This window comes from Macaca mulatta, chromosome 7 (genome assembly GCF_049350105.2).
Source record: "Macaca mulatta isolate MMU2019108-1 chromosome 7, T2T-MMU8v2.0, whole genome shotgun sequence".
In the NCBI taxonomy this organism is placed as follows: Eukaryota; Metazoa; Chordata; class Mammalia; order Primates; family Cercopithecidae; genus Macaca; species Macaca mulatta.
The window spans coordinates 17,908,390-17,922,819 of NC_133412.1; the positions used below are offsets into that span (position 1 = coordinate 17,908,390).

At 45.1% G+C, this 14,430-nt stretch overlaps 1 long non-coding RNA gene across 1 annotated transcript; it reads left to right on the forward strand.

The window, feature by feature from the left end:
• The first annotated feature begins 6,482 nt into the window (after positions 1 to 6,482).
• Positions 6,483 to 13,051, forward strand: LOC144329840 (uncharacterized). Its single transcript, XR_013395506.1, has 2 exons — positions 6,483 to 7,623; positions 12,852 to 13,051. It is a non-coding gene; the product is annotated as an uncharacterized LOC144329840 (long non-coding RNA).
• Positions 13,052 to 14,430: the final 1,379 nt, after the last annotated feature.

Consider the following 14,430-nt stretch of genomic DNA (forward strand, 5'->3'; position numbering starts at 1 on the left):
GTGTAGCCCTAAGTACTTAGAAGGCTGAGGCAAGAGGATTAGTTGAGCCCAGGAATTTAAAGCTGCAATGAGCTATAATGGTGCCACTGCGTTCTATCTTGGGTAACAGAGTAAGAACACATCTCTAAAAACAAACAGAAATGAAACAACAGAAAGCAGATCAAAGACCTAAAGAGAACTAAAACTACATAAGTCTTAGAAGAAAATACTGGGATAAATCTTCAAGACCTTGGATTTGGCAATGGGTTCTTAGATACAAAACCAAAAGAATAATCAATGAAATAAAAAATAAATTGCACTTTATCAAAATTAGAACTTTTGCAAATCAAAAGACACTATCGAAAAAGTGAAAAGACAGCCTACAGAATGGGAGGAAATTCCAGAAGAGGAATAGTTGGGTATATGGTAATACTAATTTACATTTCTGGAGGAGCCTCCATACTGTTTTTCATAGTGTTTGTAGCATTTTACAATCCTACTGACAGTGCACAAGGGTCCGATTTCTTCGCATCTTCACCAACACTTGTCATTTTTTTCATTTTTTGATAGTGGCCATCATAATGGGTGTGAGATTATATCTCATTGTGATTTTGAGGTACATTTCTCTGATGATTACTGAGAACATCTTTTCATATGCTTGTTGGCAATTTTATATCATCTTTGGAGAAATGTCTATCCAAGTTCTTTGCTCTTTTTTTTTTTTTTTTTTTTTTTGAGATGGAGTCTCGCTCTGTCGCCCAGGCTGGAGTGCAGTGGCCGGATCTCAGCTCACTGCAAGCTCTGCCTCCCAGGTTTACGCCATTCTCCTGCCTCAGCCTCCCAAGTAACTGGGACTACAGGCGCCCGCCACCTCGCCTGGCTAGTTTTTTTTTTTTTTTTGTATTTTTTAGTAGAGACGGGGTTTCACCGGGTTAGCCAGGATGGTCTCGATCTCCTGACCTCGTGATCCGCCCGTCTCGGCCTCCCAAAGTGCTGGGATTACAGGCTTGAGCCACCGCGGCCGGCCTCATTTTTTGATTGAGTTACAATTGTCTTTCAGTATCCATGGATGACTGGTTCTAGGATACCTCCACCTTCGCCCCAAGATACCAAAATTCATAGATGCTCAAGTGTCATATAAAATGACATATTATTTGCATATAAATGTCCTCTCATATACTTTTTTTTTTTTTTTTTTTTTTTTTTTGAGACGGAGTCTTGCTCTGTCCCCCAGGCTGGAGTGCAGTGGCACGATCTCGGCTCACTGCAAGCTCCGCCTCCCGGGTTCACGCCATTCTCCTGGCTCAGCCTCCCGAGTAGCTGGGACTACAGGCGCCCGCCATCTCGCCCGGCTAGTTTTTTGTGTTTTTAGTAGAGACGGGGTTTCACCGTGTTAGCCAGGATGGTCTCGATCTCCTGACCTTGTGATCCGCCTGCCTCGGCCTCCCAAAGTGCTGGGATTACAGGCTTGAGCCACCGCGCCCGGCCCTAAATGTCCTCTCATATACTTTAAATCATCTCTAGTTTACTTACTTTACCTAATACAAAGTAAATGCTATATAAATAGCTGTTATACTGTGCTGTTTAGGGAATAATAACAAGGGAAGAAAGTCTGTACATGTTCAGTACAGATGCAACCATACATTTTTTTCCCAAATATTTTCAATCTAGGATTGGTTGAATCCACAGATGCAAAATCTATGGACATGGAGGGCCAATCGTATTTGATTTTTTTGTTGTTGGGCTGCAGGAGCCCTTTATGTATTCTGGATATTAACTCATAATTATCAGATATATGCTTAGCACATATTTTCTCTTATTCCATAGGTTGTCTTTTCACTTTCTTGATTGTGTTCTTTGATGCACAGAAGTTTTAAAGTTTAATACAGTTCCATTTGTCTGTTTTTTGGTTTTATTTATTTATTATTTTTAAAATTTATTTATTTATTTTGAGACGGAGTCTTACTCTGTCGCCCAGGCTGGAGTGCAGTGGCACGATCTCAGCTCACTGCAAGCTCCGCCTCCCGGGTTCACACCATTCTCCTGCCTCAGCCTCCTGGGTAGCTGGGACTATAGGCGCCTGCCACCACGCCCGGACCATTTTCTTGTATTTTTAGTAGAGATGGGGTTTCACCGTGTTAGCCAGGATGGTCTCGATCTCCTTACCTTGTGATCCGCCCACCTCAGCCTCCCCAAAGTGCTGGGATTATAGGCGTGAGCCACCGCGCCCAGCCTTTTTTTTTTTTTTTTTTGAGACAGAATCTCATTCTGTCGCCAGGCTGGAGTGTGGTGGCACAGTCTCGGCTCACTGCAACCTCCACCTCCTGGGCTCAACCAGTTCTCCTTCCTCAGCCTCTCCAGTAGCTGGGACTACAGGCGCACGCCATCACGCCTGGCTAATTTTTGTATTTTTAGTAGAGATGTGGTTTCACCACGTTGGTCAGGCTGGTCTCGAACTCTGGACCTCAAGTGATCCGCCCACATTGGCCTCCCAAAGTGCTGAGATTACAGGCGTGAGCCACCATGCCTGTCCAGAATTGTCTTCTTAATTTCATGTTTAATTATTTATTCATTGATACTGTATAGAAATATGACCAATTTTTTGGCTGGGGGCAGTGGCTCATGCCTATAATCCCAGCACTTTGGGAGGCCAATGAGGGGGTGGATCACCTGAGGTCAGGAGTTCGAGACCAGCCTGGCCAACATGGTGAAATTTCATCTTTACTAAAACTACAAAAATTAGCCGGGTGTGGTGGCATGTGCCTGTAGTCCCAGCTACTCGGGAGGCTGAGGCAGGAGAATCACTTGAACCCAGGAGGCAGAGGTTGCAGTGAGTCAAGATGGTGCCACTGCACTCCAGCCTGGGTGACAGAGTAAGACACTGTCTCTAAAAAAAAAAAAAATGATTGGCCGGGCGCGGTGGCTCAAGCCTGTAATCCCAGCACTTTGGGAGGCCGAGACGGGCGGATCACAAGGTCAGGAGATCGAGACCATCCTGGCTAACATGGTGAAACCCCGTCTCTACTAAAAATACAAAAAACTAGCCGGGCGAGGTGGCGGGCGCCTGTAGTCCCAGCTACTCCGGAGGCTGAGGCAGGAGAATGGCGTGAACCCGGGAGGTGGAGCTTGCAGTGAGCTGAGACCCGGCCACTGCACTCCAGCCTGGGCGACAGCGCGAGACTCCGTCTCAAAAAAAAAAAAAAAAAAAAAAAAAAAAAAAAAAAAAAAAAAAATGATTTATGTATGTTGATTTTGTACTCTGCAATTTTGCTGAATTTGTTTATTAGCTTTTTTTGTGGATTCTTTAGGGTTATATATTATATAATATACAAATTATACTGTATATTATATATATTTTTATACATATATAATCCATGTCATCTGCAAATAGAGATAATGTTACTTCTTCCTTCCCAATTTGGATGCCTTTTGTTTCTTCTTCTTGTCTAATTGCTATGGATAGAACTTCCAGTACAATGTTGAATAGAAATAGCACAGGGAAAGTGGGTCTCCTTGTCTTGCTCCTGATCTTAGGCAGATAGTTTTCAGTCTTTCACCATTGTGTGTGATGTTACCTGTGGGCTTTTCATAAATGCCCTTGACCATATTGAGGACGTTCTTGCCCTGCATTTCTTTTTTTATTATTTTTTAAATTTTTTTGAGACAGAGTCTCGCTCGGTCGCCTAGGCTGGAGTGCAGTGGCACTGTGTTGGCTCACTACAACCTCCGTCTCCTGGGTTCAAGCAATTCTCCTGCCTCAGTCTCCCGAGTAGCTGGGATTACAGGTGCCCACCACCACATCCAGCTAATTTTTATATTTTTTAGTAGAGATGGGGTTTCACCATGTTGGCCAGGCTGGTCTTGAACTCCTGGCCTCAGCTGATCCACCCACCTTGGCCTCCCAAATTGCTGGGATTACAAGTATGAGCCACCACGCCCGGCCCTTGCCCTGCATTTCTGCTTGTTTCTTGCCCTACATTTCTACCTGGACAGCCCTTTGACCTCTGCTCAGGCAGAAACCTTTTCTTTCCTGTTCCTTCTGTTGTACACCTGTCATGTATTTGTTGCAGTACTCATAAAGAGAACCATGGATTTTTGTTTTCAGGTAACTTCAGGGTGAATAACAAAGGCTTATTCATACCGAATCCATTGCCTTTGACCAGAACATGTGGAGCAGAAGTAGTGTAGGTGGAGAAAGCAATTGTGTTTATATTCTTTTAGTGGTTTGTATTGGTCGTTAACCACCTAGTATATGCCAAACATTATTTATTGCTGGGATACAGAGATGAATGGATGGCTCCTGCCCTGTTAGAACACACATGATGAAATGTGCAAGTACAAAGGGAATCAGTGGAAATACTAGCATAGTATTTCTGTCTGGAAGTACTAGCATAGATTTCCCAGAGAAAGGCATTTAACAGTGAGTTAGAATTTGCCTACTAGAGATATAAGAGAATTCCAGATAGTGGGGCAATTTGAGAGAAGGTAGTCATATTCTATTACTCAAAAAGACAGAGGAGACACTCAAGGAGAGCGTTTAACCCTGGGGTTCTAGTATATGGCTCCCTATCACTTACTATTGAAGCCTTTTTTTTTTTTTTTTAATTTGAGACAGAGTCTCGCTCTGTCACTAGGCTGAAGTGCAGTGGCACAATCTCAGCTCACCGCAACCTCCGCCTCCCAGGTTCAAGCAATTCTCCCGCCTCAGTCTTCTGAGTAGCTGGGACTACAGGCGCACATCACCACGCCCAGCTAATTTTTGTATTTTTAGTAGAGATAGGGTTTCACCATGTTGATCAGGCTGGTTTCAAACTCCCGACCTTAGATCTGCCCATCTCGGCCTCCCAAAGTGTTGGGATTACAGATGTGGGCCACCGCGCCCGGCCTATTGAAGCCCTTGAGTGGCTCTCAGATCACAAGGCATAGAAACAAACCCAGTAATACGGGATTCTCATGGATCTGGGTATTTGCTCAGCTTCAGGAAAACCCTATCTCCATTCCATGAGCCAGCCAACTCTTCTTATCACTGAGAACCTCCATAACTCAGGAGCTGTGGGCTCCTAGAACTGGGAAGAATCAGGTATCCAATAAAATGAATTCATATGGCAGATATTTGAGAGCCAACTATGTGCTGGATTCACACTAGGCTCTGGGTGTATAATGGTGAGTAAGACAGATATGGTCTCCACTTTTATGAAGTATACAGTCTGAACGTCCAGCACAATGTGGGAAAATAAACAGTAAACAATGTGGTAAATGTTCTGTGTGACAGGAGGAGGAGGGAGGCACACCTAGTGTGGTTCCTTCCAGGATCCCAGGGTTCTGAATGGGAGCATTAACATCTGTCCATTTTCCATCTCACTTCTTCAGTTCTGAATTTTACCCTCTCTAGTGCTGTTTATCCTATTCTCATTATTTCAGAGGTTCTTGAGCTAGAGACACATGGATGGGCTTGAGAAGATCCCTGGATCTCTTGAAATTTTATGGAAAATTTTGTATATGTGTATCTCTGAGGAGAGTCTATATATTAATACCTCAACAGATCTTTTAAAGCTACATTGTCCAATGCTAGCCACATATGGGTATTTAATTAAAATTAAATAAAATTTAAAATGCATGGGAAGCCGAGGCAGGTGGATCACTTGAGTCCAGGAGTTCGAGACCAGCCTGGCCAATATGGTAAAACCCCGTCTCTACTAAAAACACAAAAATTAGCCAGGCATGGTTGCCTGTGCCTGTAATCCCAGTTACTCGGGAGGCTGAGGCAGGAGAATCGCTTGAAGACGAGAGGTGGAGGTTGCAGTGAGCTGAGATCGTGCCACTGCACTCCAGTCTGGGCAACAGAGTGAGACTATCTCATAAAATAAAATGCAGGCCGGGCATGGTGGCTCACGCCTGTAATCGCAGCACTTTGGGAGACTGAGGCAGGCAGAATGCCTGAGCTCAGGAGTTCGAAACCAGCATAGGCAACATGGTGAAACCTTGTCTCTACTAAAAATACAAAAAAATTAGCCAGGTGTGGTAGCAGGTGCCTGTAATCCCAACTACTTGGGAGGCTGAGGCAGGAGAATCGCTGGAACCCGGAAGGCAGAGGTTGCAGTGAGCTGAGATCGCGCCACTGCACTCCAGCCTGGGCTACAGAGCAAGACTCTGTCTCAAAAAAATAAAAATAAAAATAAGCTGGGCGCAGTGGCTCATGCCTGCAATCCCAGCACTTTGGGAGGCTGAGGCAGAGAATTGCTTGAATCTGGGAGGCAGAGGTTGCAGTGAGCCGAGATCGCGCCACTGCACTCCAGGCTGGGGACAGAGCGAGACTCTGTCTCTAAATAAATAAACATAAAAATGAAACAAAATGTAGTTTTTCTGCTGCATTTACTCCATTCCCAGTGTTCAAATCCACTTGGTCTAGTGGCCACCATATTGGACAGCACAGATATAGAATACTTCCATCACCTAGCAAAGTTCTACTGGGTGGCATTGCTTCAAAGGATCTCTACACAAAATAAGAGTTCCTAACTACAATTACTCCACTAGTCTGCAGACGCCTAAAAAACAGGCTGTGTGTGTGTGTGTGTTCTTCTATCTTGCACATACTAATCAAGTAATTGGTCTCTCTGTGTTAATTAAATGCTGTGCTTGGGTCTAGTGCGTCCAGAGTTGATTCCTTCGGGTGGGTTCTTGGTCTCCCCGACTTCAAGAATGAAGCCACAGACCTTCTGGGTGAGTGTTACAGCTCTTAAAGGTGGCACCGACCTAAAGAGTGAGCAGCAACAAGACTTATTGTGAAGAGCAAAAGAACACAGCTTCCACAGACCTTCTGGGTGAGTGTTACAGCTTTTAAAGGTGGCACGGACCCAAAGAGTGAGCAGCAGCAAGACTTATTGTGAAGAGCAAAAGAACACAGCTTCCACAGTGTGGAAGGGGACGCCAGCGGATTGCCGCTGCTGGATTTTGGAGGGGCTGGGGGGTGACCAGCTTTTATTCCCTTATTTGTCCCTGCCCATGTCTTGCTGATTGGTTCATTTTACAGAGTGCTGATTGGTCCATTTTACAGAGTGCTGACTGGTGCGTTTACAATCCTTTAGCTAGACACAGAGCGCTGATTGGTGCATTTTTATAGAGCACAGATTGGTGTGTTTACAATCTTCTAGCTAGACAGAAAAGTTCTCCAAGTCCCCACTGACTCAGGAAGTCCAGCTGGCTTAACCTCTCACTAGAATGTTAATACAAAAACCTGTGACAAAGGTACTGCCTGTAAGGAGCTCAGGTTGAATCTAGTTGGCCTTTGCTATGGTTAACAGCTGGCTGTTCTTGAATGTGTTTTTTGTCCTTATAAAATGGTATCCTTTTGGCCGGGCGTAGTGGCTCATGCCTGTAATCCTAGCACTTTGGGAGGCCGAGGTGGGCGGATTGCCTGAGCTCAGGAGTTCCAGACTAGCTTGGGCAACATGGTGAAACTCCGTCTCTACTAACATACAAAATAAATTAGCTGGGCGTGGCAGTGTGTGCCTGTTGTTCCAGCTACTCAGGAGGCTGAGGCAGAATTGCTTGAATCCGGGAGGCAGAGGTTGCAGTGAGCCGAGATCGTGCCACTGCACTCCAGCCTGGGCAAGAGAGCAAGACTCTGGCTCTCCAAAAAAAAAGGTATCTTTTTAAACTTTTATTTTAGCCCCCTTCCCTTACCCCTACGCTGGAGGTAACCACTATTAATAACTAAGGAGTCTCAAAGGGGTGGGGGTGAGGCAGGAGAATAGGATCTGGAGGCAGGGAACCTAAGGCCGTTTCACACTGACTTCCTAGAACTAAATTGATAGGAAAGCCCTAACTTTCCACTCCTAAGTAACAAAAGGACCAGAGGTTACTCCCTTTGCAAACCCCCAACTTCTCTGCCTGGCAGATGGGAAATTGAAAGTACCTCTGATCAGATGTTTGCGTGGGAGTGTGACCTTTGTAACATCACTTCAGCCTCTGATTGGTTGCTGTCTGCAACCAATCGAACTGATTGCTGGCCAAGTCTTCGTTTGCATAGAAGTGCAACTTTGTAACTTCACTTTAGCCTCTGATTGGTTGCCTTCTGCAACCATGAGGTGAACACCACGTGGCCAACGGGAAACCTCTAGGGGCTATTTGGACCGGAGAAGATTTTGTATTGGGGGCCCTTGAGCCACTGCTTGGCCCACTCCCACACTGTGGAGTGTACTTTCATTTTCAATAAATCCCTGCCTTCATTTCGTTCCTTTCGCTGCTTCATTCTTTCCTTGCTTTGCTGTGCATTTTGTCCAACTCTTTGTTCAAAACGCCAAGAACCTGGACAACTTGCAATCAAGACCCTCTAGTGGTAACGGGGAGGGGGAAAAATAATGATAAAAATTATTAAGGGTTCTCCTGCCTGTTTTCTACTCATAGATACACAAATTGATATGTATTTCCTTTAATAAAAATGAGATCATGCCATACAAATTGTTCTGCAACTTGATTTTTTTTTTTTTTTTGAGACGAAATCTCTCTGTCACCCAGGCTGGAGTGCAGTGGCGCAATCTTGGCTCACTGTAATTTCCGCCTCCTGGGTTCAAGCAATTCTGCCTCAGCCTCCCGAGTAGCTGGGACTACAGGCGCACACCGCCACGCCTGGCTAATTTTTTTAAAATTTTTAATACAGACGGGGTTTCAACATATTGGCCAGGCTGGTCTCAAACTCCTGACCTTGTGATCCACCCACCTCAGTCTCCCAAAGTGCTGGGATTACAGGCCTGAGCCACCGTGCCCGGACTTGATTTTTTTTTTTTTAATAGCTGCATTGTGTTCCATTGTACTGCAATCTATCTCCTGTTGCTGAAATTTTAGGTATTTGCAGTTTTTCACTATTCTCAAACCATAGTAAACATCCTTATACCCTTCCACACTTGTAGCATAGTTTCTACAGGACAGTTTTTTTTTAGTGTAATTATGGGGTCAATGGCTTTAAATATAAATAGGTAATAGGAAACTGCCCTCCAGAAAGATTATACCAATTTTCATTCTCTCCAATCATGTGAGAGGCTGAGGCAGCTGAATGCAGCAACTGAAAATGCAGCTGATCCAGCAGCTGCATTTTTAAAGTTCGCATTAGTTCCAGCCAGGGGTTGGAACTGTGGGTTTTCCTGAATGTCTATATCTTTTCATGGACGACCTAGACTTGCTTGAGTCAATCTTGCTTCCAAAGACTTGAGAGAAAATGGACTCATTTCAAAGCCTTTCAAGGTTTGGATGATGATCCTCAAGACTCACACATTCTAGAACATAACGATTATTGAAAACCAAAGATAGAAGCAGAGCAGCCATGGAATGTGACCAGTTTTTAGTTGGATAAGTTTACTGTGGTCCTGACGAGGTATCATCACCAAAGGCACTCATTCTGCTTAGAACATTGTCTTGTACATGGTGAACAATATTGTCTATGATTATGATTATTGTTTTCTTCCCCTCCAAGTCCTCTGTCACCGTCTTCTTTTCATTTGAAGTTTGTCCACGTTTTCAAAACTGCAACATTTTTGTCAGCCATTAACTAGGTGAAAACAGTTAAGAATTGCCTACTAAAGTTGAACACGCACATAACCTGTGACTCTACTTCTAGCTATCTACCTACAGAAACACTGTACATGTGCCCCAAGAGACATATAAAAACAGTCACAGCAGTGTTCTTTTAGCAAAAAACGGGAGATAACAAAAATATCCATCAATAAGAGAATGGATACCTAATTGTATGCTCAGACAATCGTAAAATAATCAGCAGTGAAAATGAATGAATTATATGGATAAAACAGTGTCCAGTGACAGTCACAGATGAATACATTATATAAAATGAATACATTATATAAAATTCAAAAACAGACAAAACATATTTAAGACTACAAATATGTATAAATATGTATATTTGGTAAGAAAAGAGGATGATTAACATGAAATTCAGAAAAATAGTTATCTTTGCCGGACATGGTGGAATCCCAGCGAAATCAGGGATTGAATCCCAGCGCTTTGGGAGGCCAAGGCGGGCAGATCACGAAGTCAGGAGATTGAGACCATCTTGGCTAACACGGTGAAACCCCGTCTCTACTAAAAATACAAAAAATTAGCCAGGCGTGGTGACACGCGCCTGCAATCCCAACTACGCAGGAGGCTGAGGCAGGAGACTGGAGTGCACACCACTGCACTCCAGTCGCGGCAACACAGTGAGACTCCGTCTCAAACAAACAAACAAAACAAACAAACAAAAAGTAGTTATCTTTTTTTTCTTTTTTTCTTTTTTTTTTTTTTGAGACGGAGTCTCATTCTGTTGCCCTGGCTGGAGTGCAGTGGCAGGATCTCGGCTCACTGCAACCTCCGCCTCCTGGGTTCAAGCGATTCTCCCGCCTCAGCCTCTCAAATAGCTGGGATTATAGGTGCCTGCCACCACGCCCGGCTAATCTTTTTTTTTTTTTTTTTTTTTTTTTTGAGACGGAGTCTCGCTCTGTCGCCCAGGCTGGAGTGCAGTGGCCGGATCTCAGCTCACTGCAAGCTCTGCCTCCCGGGTTTTTTTTTTTGTTGTTTTTTTGGTTTTTTTTTTTTTTTTTGAGACGGAGTCTCGCTCTGTTGCCCAGGCTGGAGTGCAGTGGCGCAATCTCGGCTCACTGCAAGCTCCGCCTCCCGGGTTCACGCCATTCTCCTGCCTCAGCCTCCCGAGTAGCTGGGACTACAGGCGCCCGCCCCTGCGCCCGGCTAATTTTTTCTATTTTTAGTAGAGACGGGGTTTCACCATGGTCTCGATCTCCTGACCTTGTGATCCGCCCACCTCGGCCTCCCAAAGTGCTGGGATTACAGGCGTGAGCCACCACGCCCGGCCAACCTCCCGGGTTTTTACACCATTCTCCTGCCTCAGCCTCCCGAGTAGCCGGGACTACAGGCGCCCGCCACCTCGCCCGACTAGTTTTTTGTATTTTTTAGTAGAGACGGGGTTTCACCGTGTTAGCCAGGATGGTCTCGAACTCCTGACCTCGTGATCCGCCCTTCTTGGCCTCCCAAAGTGCTGGGATTACAGGCTTGAGCCACCGCGCCCGGCCCTTTTTGTTTTTTTTTAAAGTAGAGACAGGGTTTCACGATGTTGGCGAGGCTGGTCTCAAACTCCTGACCTCGTGATCCGCCCACCTCGGCCTTCCAAAGTGCTGAGATTACAGGCGTGAGCCACTGTGCCCGGCCAAAGTAGTTATCTTTTTGGTGGGAGGATGCCTCCAGGAAGGGACACACAGGAAGCATCAAAGGTGCTAGTAATCTGCCACCTGCCAGGAGGATAGAAAAAATAATAATAATTTTTTTTTTTTTTTTTTTTTTTTTTTTTTGAGACGGAGTCTCACGCTGTTGCCCAGGCTGGAGTGCAGTGGCGCGATCTCGGCTCACTGCAAGCTCCGCCTCCCGGGTTCCCGCCATTCTCCTGCCTCAGCCTCCTGAGTAGCTGGGACTACAGGCGCCCGCCACCGCGCCCGGCTAATTTTTTGTATTTTTAGTAGAGACGGGGTTTCACTGTGGTCTCGATCTCCTGACCTTGTGATCTGCCCGCCTCGGCCTCCCAAAGTGCTGGGATTACAGGCTTGAGCCACCGCGCCCGGCCTAAATAATAATAATTTTTAAGAAAAGAAACAAAGGGGCTGGTAATGTTCCATCTCTCAAACTGGGTTGTGTATATACAGCATTGCTTTTTTTTTTTTTTTTTCTTGCTTGCTTTTTTTTTTTCTTTCTTTCTTTTTTTTTTTTTTTTTCAGAGACAAGGTCCTGCTCTGTTGCCCAGGCTGGAGTGCAGTGGCATGATCATGGCTCACTGTAGTCTCCACCTCCCAGGTTCAAGTGATCCTCCGACTTCAGCCTCCTGAGTAGCTGGGACCACAGGCATACACCACCACGCCCAGCTAATTTTTACATTTTTGGTAGAGACAGGGTTTTGCCATGTTTCCCAGGCTGGTCTGGAACTCTTGGGCTCAAGTGATTCACCTATTTGAGCCTCTTGAGTAGCTGAGAATGTAGGTACATACCACCACACCTGGCTAATTTTAAATTTTTTGTAGAGACAGGGTCTCACTGTGTTACCTAGGCTGGTCTGGAACTACTGGCCTCAAGCGATCCTCCCCGACCTTGGCCTCCAAAAGTGCTGGGATTACATGTGTGAGCCACTGCACCTGGCCTTATTATTGTTATTTTTAAACTGTACAGGCATATTACATTACATATGTACATACTGTATCATTGTGTAATACTATCAAGATGAAACTTTCAAACAACAAGTATTAAAATATCTCACCTCTTTTTTTAACCTTTGGTTATCTCTGAAATAGTGACTCTCCTCTTTCAGTCTCACTGCACAACTCGTTAAGATCCATTTGACCTTCACACAGCTGGTGGGTGCTACTCCAAAGTGCCTAGACCATGGGTCGTTTTTCACCAGTGATGAAAAGATAACACCATACACCTAGTATTTTGGAAACTAAATGATAAACAATAATTAATAATTTGCAAAAATGGGCCGGGCACGGTGGCTCATGCCTGTAATCCCAGCACTTTGGGAGGCGAGGCAGGCGGATCATGAGGTCAGGAGATCGAGACCATCCTGGCTAACATGGTGAAACCTTGTCTCTACTAAAAATACAAAAAAAAAAATTAGCCGGGCATGGTGGCGGGCGCCTGTAGTCCCAGCTACTCGGGAGGCTGAGGCAGGAGAATGGCATGAACAGGAGGTGGAGCTTGCAGTGAGCCGAGATTGTGCCACTGCACTCCAGCCTGGGCAACAGAGCAAGACTCCATCTCAGTAATAATAATAATTATTATTATTATTATTTGCAAAAATGACTAACTGCTTTTATTTGCCTTAGCAGATTCAAATACGACTCCTCCATCATAAAAGAACCGAGGGATCTAAAAGCAGTTCATGGCTTTGGAATTCTAGACCCAGCATGCTCTCCGACACAGAGAGCCCAAGAACTTGCGTCTTCTATCTCTTCATTACCAAGGCACCTAGACAAAAGGTTCTTGAAAATGTTTCAGTAATTAAAGTAAATAATAAGTGATGCAATTATTCTGGTTCTTTTTTCTTTCCAACATTCCAAATGTTGATGTTAAAGTAGTTTAGGAATTTTAAAAGGAAAGCTTTATATCTGATCTAAATGCCAACTCTTTCAGAGTCACAACTGAAGCAAAATCGCAAGGATTAGTAATTTTATAAGCCAAGATACGCCAGAACTGCCAGTAAACTACAGAAGCTAGATGAGCGATATGAAATAGATTCTCCCTCACACCCCTCCTATGGAGCCAATCCTGTTGACACCTTGATCTCAGACTTTAGCCTCCAGAACTGGGAGACAATACATTTTTGTTGTTTAAGCAAAATTTTTTGGTTTTTTCGAGACAGCCTGTCACCCAGGCTAGAGTACAGTAGCATAATCATGGCTCACTGCAGCCTCTAAATCCTGGGTTCAAATGATCCTCCTGCTTCAGCCTCCTGAGTAGCTGGGCCCACAGGTATGCACACCCATGCCTGGCTAATTTTTTTTTTTTTTTTTTTTTTTGAGATGGAGTCTCACTCTGTCTCCCAGGCTGGAGTGCAGTGGCACAATCTTGGCTCACTGCAACATCCATCTCCTGGGTTTAAGTGATTCTCCTGCCTCAGCCTCTTGGGTAGCTGGGATTACAGGCGCATGCCACCATGCCCGGCTAATTTTTGTATTTTTAGTAGAGACGGATTTTTGCCACATTGGCCAGCTGGTCTCAAACTCCTGACCTTAGGTGATCTGCCCGCCTCGGCCTCCCAAAGTGCTGGGATTACAGGCGTGAGTCACGGCGCTCAGCCGCCTGGCTAATTTTCTTAATTTTAATTTTGTGTAGAGACAGGGTCTCACTGTATTACCAGGCTGGTCTCGACCTCTTGGCCTCAAGCAATCCTTCCGCTTAGCCTGTCACCATGCTGGGATTACAGGCATAAGCCATGGCGCCTGGCCTCAAAAAAGAATTTTAACGCTTTGCATCTTGGGCTGAAATAAAGGCCACCTCTGATACTTACTAGGTTATATAAAAAATGATTACTGCCGGGCGCGGTGGCTCAAGCCTGTAATCCCAGCACTTTGGGAGGCCGAGACGGGCGGATCACGAGGTCAGGAGATCGAGACCATCCTGGCTAACACAGTGAAACCCCGTCTCTACTAAAAATACAAAAACTTAGCCGGGCGAGGTGGCAGGCGCCTGTAGTCCCAGCTACTCGGGAGGCTGAGGCAGGAGAATGGCGTGAACCCGAGAGGCGGAGCTTGCAGTGAGCTGAGATCCGGCCACTGCACTCCAGCCTGGGCGACAGAGCGAGACTCCACTCCGTCTCAAAAAAAAAAAAAAAAAAAAAATGATTACTGACAGTCATTGAAAGGAGAGTTGATAGGAAGTAATCCTTTTAGTGAGTTCCCAGAA